The sequence below is a fragment of the Poecilia formosa genome, unplaced genomic scaffold (genome assembly GCF_000485575.1).
Source record: "Poecilia formosa unplaced genomic scaffold, Poecilia_formosa-5.1.2 Scaffold62, whole genome shotgun sequence".
NCBI lineage: Eukaryota > Metazoa > Chordata > Actinopteri > Cyprinodontiformes > Poeciliidae > Poecilia > Poecilia formosa.
In genome coordinates this window covers 935,060-947,473 of record NW_006800001.1, presented here as the reverse complement: position 1 = coordinate 947,473, position 12,414 = coordinate 935,060, and the positions used below count along the sequence as shown (strand labels likewise).

The following is a 12,414-nucleotide window of genomic DNA, read 5'->3' as shown; positions in this document are numbered from 1 at the left end:
AAAATAACGTAGAGCGACTTGCGTAACGGCGTATTCGGCAGGACAGGTGGAATCACTGGACAGAGCATCCTTAAGATTTTACCAATAAACACACTTGTTGAGAGAAATGTGCTGCATGTAATGTCACTTAGTATTAGCCAGTGCTCAAACAGCTGACCAACACTTAATCCTAAACTGCCTTTTCCAGATTGATTGAAGATATTTGCTGTAAACAAACCAGATGACAAAGGGATTATAAGATTATCTCCATTTATGCATCAAATCATGTCTGAATTATATTCAATTACAAAATATATCAACTACCCGACAGTGGTCTTGTGCAGACTGATGCAACTCCACCAAATAGAAAGTAATAACTATGGTACTGGGCATGGCCCAATTTTACCTTTACCAACTAATATTTTGTGTTATTTTAACAGAAGAATGCATGACCGTATCTTTCTCTTCTAAACAAAAGTAATTAGGTTATGATTTTGTTTTAAATGTTTTGTGTAGAAAATCTTAAATTGTGTTTCGTCAGTCAAGATTTTCAAACCATGAGAATCTCATACTGGTTTACGCAGCTACTTTGTACAGACTTGTGAACAGAAAGTGATTTGTCTCTCAATTTTCAAGACCAACTCTTAAAACTCAAAGAAAAAAAGAGTTGAAACTATACAAGAACTGACAGGACGAGGGAGTTGGTAGTGTAGATTAGCTTGGGAGTGTAGATTTACTCCAGAGCTCGTTCCACAGCTCGGGAGTAAAATTAGACCAGAATAAAATGAGTGTATAGGTGTCATCTAATGTTACAGGAAGGAACTGTGGCTTCTCGATCGATAGCAGATTCAGACTCTTCTCCAAAAGAGGAAACACAACAAGAGAGGGCTTTTTTTTTTCTTTACTCTTTTTTTTTTTACGTCCACATAAATCAGAGACCCTGGCCGCCTGTCTGACTGAGTGTCTGAAGGGAGATGGATGGAATGCTGACAAGAGTATTAGCATGCTGGGGAGGAAACCACAGATGCTGAGGCTGTGCCCGCTAGCTGCAGCGGCTGTGGGGTTTCCACACAAGGCCAGTGGGTCAGGAGAGGAACCAGATCTTATGAGTGCCACTAGAACCCAATACGAGCTGCGGTGAGCTGAGGGTCAGATACAACGAATGAAAACGTTTCTTTGGTTTGGATCAGAGCCCATTCCACAAATGAAATGTGGCTTATCCTTGGCCACCAAGCTAATCAACGACAATTAAGACGAAAAGACAACTTCAATTCGGTTCTCCAAAAGACAAATGGGGACTGCGGTAAAAACTTATTTCCAATTTGTAGCCACGTTTATTGGATAATGTCAGATTTCTCACTCCAATTCGTCTTGTCGGAGTGGCCTTTTTAGTGCCTGCTTCAAAAAGCGTCTCCCATACCCAAGCAGCTGTCACTTTCAGCAGGCACCGAGGAGGACGGAAGCGGGGGAGGGGTCCTTTGAAGAAACTGTTAAAAGTGGGCGATAAAAATAAACTGGGAGAGAGGAGAAAATTAATTATACATAACAGACAGTTCACTTGGATGAGCACACGACAGAGGCACAAAAAAAAAAAAAAAAAACATCCAAGTCAATTAAAACTTGTCTGCACTGAAAAAAGAAAACAGGTGATTCATTGTAAAAAAAAAAAAAAAAAAAAAAGGAAAAGAAACTTAGGCTGCCTTCCTTAGAGACAGAAAGCAGCAAGACAGCTCAGCTCTGCTCTGCCAAAGCTCTGGTCAAATTAATTTGGCGACAACTGAAGGGAGGGATGCAACAAGATTCTCTTTTTTTTTTTTTAAAAAGAGGTCAACCCATCGAACAATGCACACTGAGCTTTCGTTTTTAAATTCTGCGATTTAACACAGACCGTTTCCAGAGACCAAAATAAAGCTGCCAGTTCCTCAAAGATAGCCGAGTCTACCTTTAAATTCGACTCTGATTGGCGCTGATGAGGGTTTTGTGCTGCCGTCTCACCAGCGAATTCACCTCTCAATATCATCAGTAATGCAGTGGCACTTTGCAGTTCAACACCACCTACCGGCGCTCAATCCCAGCTTCTTATGTGGGCCAAATGGAGGTCATTCCAATTTGAGCAGTCAGTCAAGACGGACCCGCCAGGTATTGGTGAGTGAGTTTATTATATATTAGTGCTCGTCGGCTGGATAGGCGTTGAAACCATGAGAGGCGTGTGTAGAACGGGGTTCTCAGATGGAGCTCTAACTGCTGCTTCATCTTTGGAGCGTTTAATATTCCTGCCGTTGTGTGGCTCCTCGCCTCGGGGCTCCAAGGAAAAACCCAGAGAGACTAAGAGAAATGCTCAGGCAGAAGATTGAAAAATGACACTGCAGAGAAGCAGGTGGGACTCAGGTGTCAGAAGCACCAGGCTTCTGCACAGATTTCCACATCATAATTTTAATATTTTCTCTGACTCAGATTTCCAGAGTTCTCAGTGCAACTTTAGTGATTTTAAAGCAATTTATGCCAAATATGTCAAGATTTGACCTCATATCTGAATGTGAACTTTTTTTTTATTTTTTTAAATTGCCTAAGACAGTATAGGAGGTCTTCTGACAAAAAAAAAAAAAATTGAAGAAGATCAAAGAAAAATAAAAGCATGTAGACTGATGCACAACAAAAGTAAACTCGTAGCAACATGCCACTCTAGCTATAACCTCTTTAGGATGACTGACACAAATGAAAACTTATGTAATAAAAACAAGCCATCCTCACCGGCTATTATATGACAACAGATATTACATTACAGCAGCAGTGAGCCAAGAAAGTGCTCACGCATGGCGGAGAGTCTTAGGACTACAGCATACCAAGCCGTCTCTGACACAACCACGACGTCTGTTAGAGAGGAGATCCTCTTTCAGGGTGATAAATGCTTCCTCAACGAGCACCAATCTGAAAAGCAACGATGGGACACACTCTGGCAAACTACGAAGACCAATTATCCCGGCAAGAACATCCTGGAAAACCGGTTGTACACAGACACATACACACACAAAAAAAAAACAAACTGAGGATCCTTAAGCTGCCAAGGAGTCTGAAGAGCAAATGAAAGGCAGGAAGGTATAAGCCTTGCATGTGCAGGGTGGATATATCTCTGGAAGGAAGACGAATGAACCATGATGCATTTTCGAGTGGGCTAGCATTTGAAGAACAGAGAGACAGACTGGAAAAATTAAACATGATGGCAGGAGGAGAGTAAAATGAAGAGGGAAGAGGTAGACCACACTGACAGCGGGAGAGGGTGAGGCAAAAAAACAAAAGGAAAAAGAATGTGAGCAGGAAGAGAAGCAGAAGAGCACAGGCATGAGAGGGAAGGCGAGAAGAGGAAATACCTAAAGATGAGGTTGGCTCAAAATGTCAAACTGTAAGGAAACTGGAAAACGAGCACACAAAGAAGACACTACACACTGCAAGTGGTACCAGTCCATAAAGAGGTCTGTAAGGACATTTTTCCAATCAAGCTGTAAAAATCTACCTAGTGCCTGCAGGAAATTCATTTAAATTCTCATTGGCCAAAATCTTTTATCAATGCAAGCACTAGCAGCACTACTGGAAAATATTAACGACCAGTTTGATTGTGCGCCGAGTGCAACTCCGTTTTTCACTTCAACAAACCCCTTGCTGCTCCAGTCATCCACCAACAATCTAATCAGACCTGCCGACTGAAAGGTCCATAGGAATGCAGCGCAGGGAGAAGCCACACAAAGGCAGGGCCAGAGGGGTGCAAAGTGCATGTCAGCTCAAATTCCAAAGTTTGGACATCACCGATTCGCTCTTTACAACACTGCAGCCGGGCAGACCAGATAGCGCTACCTCCTAAAACTCCCGACACCAACAGCCCTTTGTGGCGCAGATCTGTATCATAATTAAGGACGATTGAGGCAAATTGCTTGTAATGTTCTGGCTGGGTTGGCAGCTTTTATGCAAAAACGCCGTGCAAGATGACACTTTAGGGAAGCAAAAATTATTTACGAACATCCTTGGATTTACACAGGAAACGTTTTGCACAATCTTTAAGCAAACAACACTAACCTCCCAGAGCGTTTGGGACAGAGTGTGAACGCTGGTATTTAGGCTGCAGCAATGTGATTGTGTGGACAAGCCTGAACATGTTCACATATTATTATCCTATTACAACCTGACAATTACTCTGGCATTCTTTCAAAGAACAACAGATCACAGGTTATTCTTCATTTCAAGCAGACTTATTCATGCTAAACAAAAAAAAAGGAGTTATTCTTAAAGAAATTGCATAAAATGTGCAACTCATGTACTGCAAAAATTTCTATCTTGGATATCTCACAGTTAATGCAAGTGTCTATATTCTCCTGAGAATACACACATGGACTGATTGCTGTTTAACTGTTAGAATAACTTCAAATAATGTTGTCCTTTATAAAAACAGCAAACTGGCTTCTCCCTCTCACAACTAGTGTGACATCACATACAGTCCCACTATAAAAAATTAACTCACCGAAACACCAAGATCCACAGATTGAAGCTTCATAACAAAAACCTATCTACTGGTGCATCTGAAGTTTACATAACTGCCTCTCTTTTCCACCAGCCCGACATTAATAGAAATGCTGTTTGTTTTGACAAAACAAGCTCACCACAGTCCCGTTGTGTGGTTGGTGAAATGTCTCTTTACCTGCAGCTGTGCGCCACCTCTTCAGCAAACACCCCAGTCATGGTTCAAATCCCGAAACATTTACATTTGAATGCAGGTCCTTTAAATTTAACTGAGAGAGGCTACAGCTCGGCCTCTCCGATCTTCATGGTACGTCTGATTGTACAGATTAAATCTGTAATAATCAATTATATTTAATAGTTACTAGTGATTTTGATACAAAGACTTAGTACGGAATAAATCCAGTTAAATTTGCTTGTATGAAAGTATGACAAGTTGATGCTAGCTGGTTGATTAGTCTGGTCCTGCAAAAACAGCAGTACCTTAAGGTGAGGGGAATGCAGGGAATGTTTTTCAACCACATGAACCTGTCTTTCTGGGTAGCATTTGAAATGTGTGGGAAATTTTCTTAAACTAGCTGACCAGCAATGCAAAGCAACCAGTGGGAGAGAGGCTGCATCACCTGGGTATGCTGCAACAAAAACAACTGGCTTGCGGATTGTGACATATCTGTGGCGACCGGAAATATTCCCACATCTTTTAAAAAAAAAGGGGAAATTGCAGTGGTTGTCTTGCAAACCAGCTGATCGCCAGTGCACAGCAACAGGTGGGGGAGGGGCAGCAGTGTGCCACTATATGTTCCAGACCGCAGGAGAAAACTACTCAGGTGACTTAACAGTTTTAAAATCTCATCTAAAGGATGTCAAACCATAACATGTTGAAAAAAATAAAAAATAAAAAATCAGAGCAAATTCTGAAACCATAAACCCTTTACACCGGCTACACTTGCCTGTCCACCTGTGCTGGAAGGAAAAATATATATAAACACTGTCTTTTCAATTGAGAAAATCACCCTCTTATAGCGACCTGATATACTGTAGAACTTATGCATTAATTTTTTAAGGACAGCTGCAGAGATTTTTGTAGATAAGCTGCACTCTGGCCCCAGTCATCCGCCTCCTCCCGTCTCTCTTCTCTCTCTTCCTCTCTCTCTCTCAAAAAGAGGTACATTTATATTTTAAGCATCTGCTAATGTAATATAACAGATGAATTCAAACAGCGTGCAGGGGTCGAGGTGTGAAGACTAATTTGGTTAACAAGTATTTGATTTTAAAACACGCACACACACACACACACGCGCACACACACACAAATGAGGAGAATCCGATAGAGCAATGAGAGCATTTTCAATAGCTGACAACCAATGCGCACTCAAACACACCCACAGACAGCCCTCGCCTCTCGCTCCATCCTTGCTCTGCTCAGAAATTGAGAAGGGGGGGGGAGGAATTCAATTGCTGTCGAATAACAAAGCCCGCAAATTGCCTCTCATTCGTTAGCAGATTAACGCTCTTTTCACATGCACAAACACAATTTCTAATTATTTCAAAACTAATAAGGGGCATCGATCCCCCCCCCCCCAATCGTCCCTCCCTGTAAGGAATCTAACCCAACTCCTCCCAGAAGGCTATTTAAAAAGCAAGTGTTCAGGATAAATGAAATAAACAGTAACGCATAAGGAGAATATGTATCCAAGAAACATTCGAGTGTCAAGCTATGAATACCTGTAATTATGTATAAGGGTGGTTGCGGTGGCGTTCCTCCTCCTTCCTCTGAGGAGAAGCGACAGCAAGACGCACCCCGAGCGACCAAAACATCGATCCCCGAGGCTTGTTTTATTTCTAAAAGGTTTTAAACAAAAATCTAATTTTAACTGCAGCCGGTCAGAAACTTAGCGCCCACTGCACCAAAGCAGAGCGTACGAAGGAGAAAAACACCCAGCAGATAGTAGTTTCTGCGCCAGGTGTTTTACCCGAGGTCATTAAAAATGTTCGAATCCACCAAGACGCCTAAACAACTTGTTTCTGCGCGGATTCAAGCCGAAACGTTCTGCACAAACCTCCCAACACACTCTCTCCACCTCCACGGGTCCCGGTTTTTCCACAGCACTCCTCCAACTCGTACAGGGAACCAGTTCCCGAGAGTCGGAGAGAAACACGGGGACAAAAACTCGCCACACGAATCAACAGCAAAATGTAGGGGGGGAAAAGAAAAGAAAATCATAACCTCAAAATTTCCACCTAGAACTCGAGCTTGTTCCACGCGAGAATAGGTCCCCTCGCGCCGGGTACTTACGGGTTCAAGTGATCCTAAGGGCTGATATCCCCGCCATGGTTTTAAATTCCACAACTTGGGCACATTTCCACGCTGGTCACACGGAGTGGCGGCGGCGGCGGTGCTCTCTGTCCGGCGGCTCCCCTGCGTGTGAATGGAGCGGAGAGGAGAGGAATGCAGCTCGCGCTCCGGGAGGAGGGAGGAGAAAGCGCACTGCCCACCGCTGCAGTACTCTACACGACCTTTAGAGGGCTTCACAGCACAACTTGTCAACTCTTCGAGGATCTTTATGCTACAATCGCAAACTTCAGTGTATTTCAATGGGATTTGGGGCGATAGGCCAACACATTGTAGCCAATGCGATTCTGTGTAGCATGTTTAGGTTTGTTAGAGGCAAAGGGTGAAAGAGAAATAATGAGCAGGGCTATCTTAACTCTGTAACATAGATCCACATGTCATGCAGGAGAATCTCTCAACAGGACAACTGTTTCTCATGCACTCCAGAAATCTGGACTTGGGGCCTATTATCCACATGCTCCACAAGACCAGAGAAATGTGTTCTCTCTCCCAGAGTTGCAAGAACACAATTACGTCATTCTCCTCCTGCAGCCCTGGTTAGTTCTTGTAACTTGTTGACATAACTGGGGCAGAACTTTTTTCCTGTGTGACGTCAGAGAAAAATGAAGCCGTGTGCTGCAGTGGCAAAGACCTGAGAAAATTTCATAGGAGTTCTGCTGTCAAGTTCTGGTGAATTATCAAACGTCATGATCAAAAAGTATATAGTGGCCTTCAACGGAAGAGTGGCAAAGAAGAAAGCCAAAAAACAATTTTAAAAAAATCATGCACTTTTGGCACAAGCCATGTAGGGGATACAGAAGATATGAGGAGGCAGCTGCTCTGGTCAGATCATGCCAGCCTTTTGGTTTACATACAAAAACATTATGTGTGCCTGGAAACCAACTCCAGACATCACCTCCATGGTGACACAGGGTGGTGGCAGCATCATGCTGTGGGGGATCCTCTTCCTTAAAAGGTACATGGAAGATAGACAAATGGAAGAGAAAAAGGAATCCTATTCCTTTCAACTTCAGAAATTATTTGTAACTTTTTATTTAGATAATTACATACCAGATACACTCACACACACACGCACACACACACACGCACACACACACACGTACATATATGGGATGCAACCCATCACAGTTATTGAGCTGACACTGTTTCAAAGCCACAGTTGAGAAGCTATGAGCTCCAGGTCTGTTGAGTAGCTATCATTTTTTATCGGTAACATTTGTTTAGCATTGAAATAACAAAATAACAGTTTAGACAACATCATTAGGACCGTAATGATAAATGTCAGATTTTTAGCAGCATTAGGAATTGCTCTTCTGATTTAAATAAAAGTTATTAGATGATTGTTTGACCTTTATTTGCTTTTATGTGAAATGGTTTGTTTAATCAGGATCATCAAACAGTGAGAATCATAAGCTAGGATTCACATAAACCACTGCAATATTTGTATTTTTTAATTTTTTTTGCATTTTCTTTTTCAAATCAGATATTCACTCCAGCCAGAGGCTCTTTACATGATCTGTTTACAGTAACTGTTTCACATAGAAAAATCATTAGTGGTGCTGCACCACATCCTCGCTCCCTTCCCCATGCAAACATATTGCTGACTGAAAGATTCATAACATAAAATAAAATAAAATAAAATAAAATAAAATAAAACTGCTGATTTGTCAAAGCATAGTTGTATCTCTTGTGCACGTAAGTAAAAATATGTTACACCTTTTCTACTTGACACCAATAATGAACTGAAGAGCCATTATTTAGAGGCGATTTAGATTCTGTTGGATTTTGATCATCAGCAGATTTCAGCAGCTTAAATGCTCTCTGAATAGAGCTCTGCTATGTTAGTGTATGTCTTTGCAGTGAGGAAGCTTTTGGGATAAGTGAGTTATTCAAACAGGCAGCTCGGGTTACCAATTGCACTCAAGAGAGCAGAGAGCAAGATCTGGCACTAACCACACCACCTGGCCTCATATGCTCAGTGTGTGTGTAATAAAGAGAGAGAAAAATAAAAAGAGAGAGAGAGAGAGAGGGAGAGAGAATACATGGATTCAAAGAAATAGGTGGAATGTGAGTTTTTGATTGAGAATGATAAGGACATTTGTGTGTTTTGCGTGAATAAAAGACCAGATGAATTTCAGCACTTCCGAGAAAATTTCCCCCGGGTGAGAGCCGCAACCCAGCTTTGAGCTCTTTCCTAAAGCCTACTGTCTGTCTCCAGAATTGATTAGTTTGGTCATAGTAATACTAAAAGATTAGTCTCACTTACCACGTGAAAGGCCCCCTGGACAAAACCGTCCTCCATCCAACTCTTAAACACTAACACATTGATTAGCTTTGGGTTGCTGCAGCTCACATCCTTTCAACTCACTTCAGGCTTTGCGCTGTTATCATGGGAAGAATTGATAAATTATGAATTACAGTGTTAGCCTTATGAAAACTGGGATCAAAAGACAGCCTGCGATGCGAATTGTCACTTCCTTTTCATAACTCCGACATGAAAAACTCGAATGATAAAACAGTTCAAATGAAGACACAGCTTCAGTATTCTTACCTACAGCATGCAACCAAAAGTTGTTTTGTCTACAGCGCTCAGTGATGCTTTTCCAAATGAGCCAGATTAATCTTAGCTGTCATGATTTCACTAGGCAGTGCACAAGCTGAGCAGCTTGCGCTGAAAGCAATGAGAATATTAAATAAATTTATGCATTGCTGCTGTTTGCTCTCAATTTGCTTCTCTTTCTTTTTTTTAATTCATGCACTATTAATGGGTCTGTGTGTTTGGCAAGAAGAACAAACATTTTAAGGGAATGGAGGAGATGCAAGAGCTGACTGATCATGGAGTGGGGAGAGAGAGTCACCGTTGTCCTTGAAAGTCTACAAACAATGCTCCAAAGTGCAGTAGCACAGGTTAAAATACAGTTATTTGAAGTGACAGTCTGGAATGTATAGATGAGTGGAGAGAAGAAAGATTTTGTGGAAAGAATGGCATAATAAGTCCTAATTGCAGTTTATCCCTGCATTAAAGCGTCACGGCAAACAGAAAGTCGAAGGTGCTCTGTCAAGTGGAGGAAAGAACTGAATGTCTTGACATACAAAAATGCTGTATGATTGAACACCAACACTAACCTTAGTCTTTAAAGGCCCCTACATGGTTGGCCAGAAATGCTAAAATCAGTTCTCAACACCACAGTTTCAAAAATGTCATAATTCTGTTGTCATAATTCTGTTGTCAGGCTCAGGTCTTCTACCCTTTCTTTTAACAACCTCATTGGTGAACCTTTTGCTTTCCTCTTCATACAAAACTACAGTACAAGTGGTCAGAGTTTTGTGGGTATGTTTACCGGTAAAAAGCCCCAATGGAAAAAAAGCCCATTTGTCAGCCAGATACCAGAATGGACAGTTTTAAGGAGCAACTGGCTAAGGCCGTAAGGAAGTACCAAAACACTGACTAAGCGTCACTTGAACGCTTAGTCAAGACCTGTGTGACCTGTCGTAATGTGACAACTGGTGAATACCCTCGCAAGACACCAAATGTATGAAAGAGTGCATATAATTCTGTGCACACATGCAGCTAAGATAGGATGTGTTTGCAGTACAATGTGATCAGAGATACAGAAATACAACTGTATAAACTGACAGCACCTTGAGTTCTCAGTCTTTCCTGACAAAAAGGTAACATACTGTAATCTTACTCTTTTGACAGGGTTATTTTTAAAGCACTCGATGCAGTCACTCTCAAAACTGTATTTTTCTTCCTTAAAAGCCATGAAAACATTTGATCTGCATCAATTAAGGGAAGCTAATCTGATTTGAGTCGGCGGGTGAAGTGCAAGTTTGCTGGCTTTGTAACCTGAGGTCCAAGAGCTCAAGCTAAACAGGTAATGAGTCGTTAATAGGCTAACAATGGCAACTAGCAGGTGGTAAAATTACTGAATATCATGTGGCTAAACTTCTCTGATCTGTTTATGCAGTTGCTTTAAAGCAATTGATTGTCTGCAGCCTGTTTACGTCTTTCATGGAGTGTTTCCTATTTCTCTTTCTGGACATTTGTAAGTTTCACTGTTATTTGTTATTCTAATAATACGTTTTCAAGCTTTTTAGATTATGAGATAGGCTGTCAGCAATGTAAGTTGTAAATAGAATTAAGGGGCTGGAAATAAAATGTAATGATATTAGATTTATGGCAGCAAACCAGCAAAACGCAAAGAACTTTGCACAGTTTTTCAACCAAACTAACCGACTGAGTTCAAATGCTGTTGGATGCAGCTAATGTTAGCTAAAAGATTACTAGCTGATAACAACACAGCACCTCGAGCTTGTTAACAAGTAACCTGTAGGCTACTGATGATGTTGCCTATGTTCAAAATTGGGTAGATCTGGTTACATTTCCTTGAGTAACTTTTTTGGAAAAAAAAATAAAAAAAAGTACTTATTAGAGTAGTTTCACAGCACTCTACCTTTTCTTTTACTTGAGTAATATTATTATTGCTTCAACTCTTTTTTTTTTTGCTGTGATTGATTTTCCCCCCACCAAAATAAGCCGATGCACTGAATATGGGACTGCAAATTGGTCAAGCCCTTCTGTGTTAAACCGGTGCATTTGCTGAGTCACTAGTTGGATGTGGTGGTCCCATTGACACTTGCCCTGCTATGCCTGGTAGGAGACAGAACCCAAATAACAAATAAAACTGGGTGGAGCAGTGAAGTGGAGGGGCCAATGGTTCCCTGGCCCCCCTGTTCTGGCAAAGCTATGCAGATCACTTCCAGTTCAGACTTGTGGGAATAATGTATTTACTGCCCACAGATTCTATTGTTTTTCATAGCGCATGCTCACTGCATGCTATTGTTACCCCTAGCAACAGTTGCCATGCTGCTGACAATGATGTCATCAGCATGACTTTAAATGATGTCTGTGTCATGAGGCCCTGCTAAGGATGACTTTGTGATGTCATAGAGTCCATGACATCACCAACTGATCAGTTAATTCTCCGGTCAGTTAACACAGAAATCATTTTGGACATTTTAGCTCAGCTCAACACAGATGAGTAACGAAAGCTCACAGCTCACTTTTTTTTGGAAAACATGAAAAAAAAGGTTCTCCAACAAAGTCCATCCTGGTCAAACAACTCCGGATTACAGGGGAAAAAAAAAACTTTCTCAGCGAACTTCTTTGGAAAGGGATTGAAAAATCTGCGGACGGACCAACTCTGCATCTTGTCAGAGAAACATTTTTGGAAGAACACCACGAGGTTTTGACCTTACTTTTGAGAGAAACAGGAGAATTAAATGTGGATGTTCTCTCAGAGGTGTCAGAAGAGCTGAGTGAACGGATTTTCCAAAGCCTCGCCAGAGATGCTTTCCACTTTGTTCTGGACTGCATTTAATTGGACTTCTTGATTACCCAGGAGGACATAAAGTTATTGTGGAAAAATTCAAACATCACCTGGAGAATCCTGTTCTTCCAAAGAAAATGTTTACATCTACAAAACGAAAGATCAGAAATACTTTTTTTCCTAGTGAGGACTTGTACTCAGATGAAAACTACCTGGGTGAGGATTACACTCAGGCAGGCGTGG

At 41.4% G+C, this 12,414-nt stretch overlaps 1 protein-coding gene across 5 annotated transcripts in view; it reads right to left on the bottom strand.

Annotated features, from left to right (window-relative positions):
• The window catches only part of plxna1b (plexin A1b), a 211,740-nt gene extending 204,772 nt beyond the window's left edge, over nt 1-6,968 (bottom strand). For 3 of the 5 annotated variants that reach the window (XM_007554219.2, XM_007554218.2, XM_007554220.2), the window contains exon 1: nt 6,782-6,967. The gene's annotated coding sequence lies outside the window, so the exon portion shown is untranslated. Of the gene's footprint in view, nt 1-6,210; nt 6,230-6,781 lie in introns of those variants that run through there. The other 2 variants (XM_007554216.2, XM_007554217.2) reach the window with 2 other exon arrangements.
• Nucleotides 6,969-12,414: the final 5,446 nt, after the last annotated feature.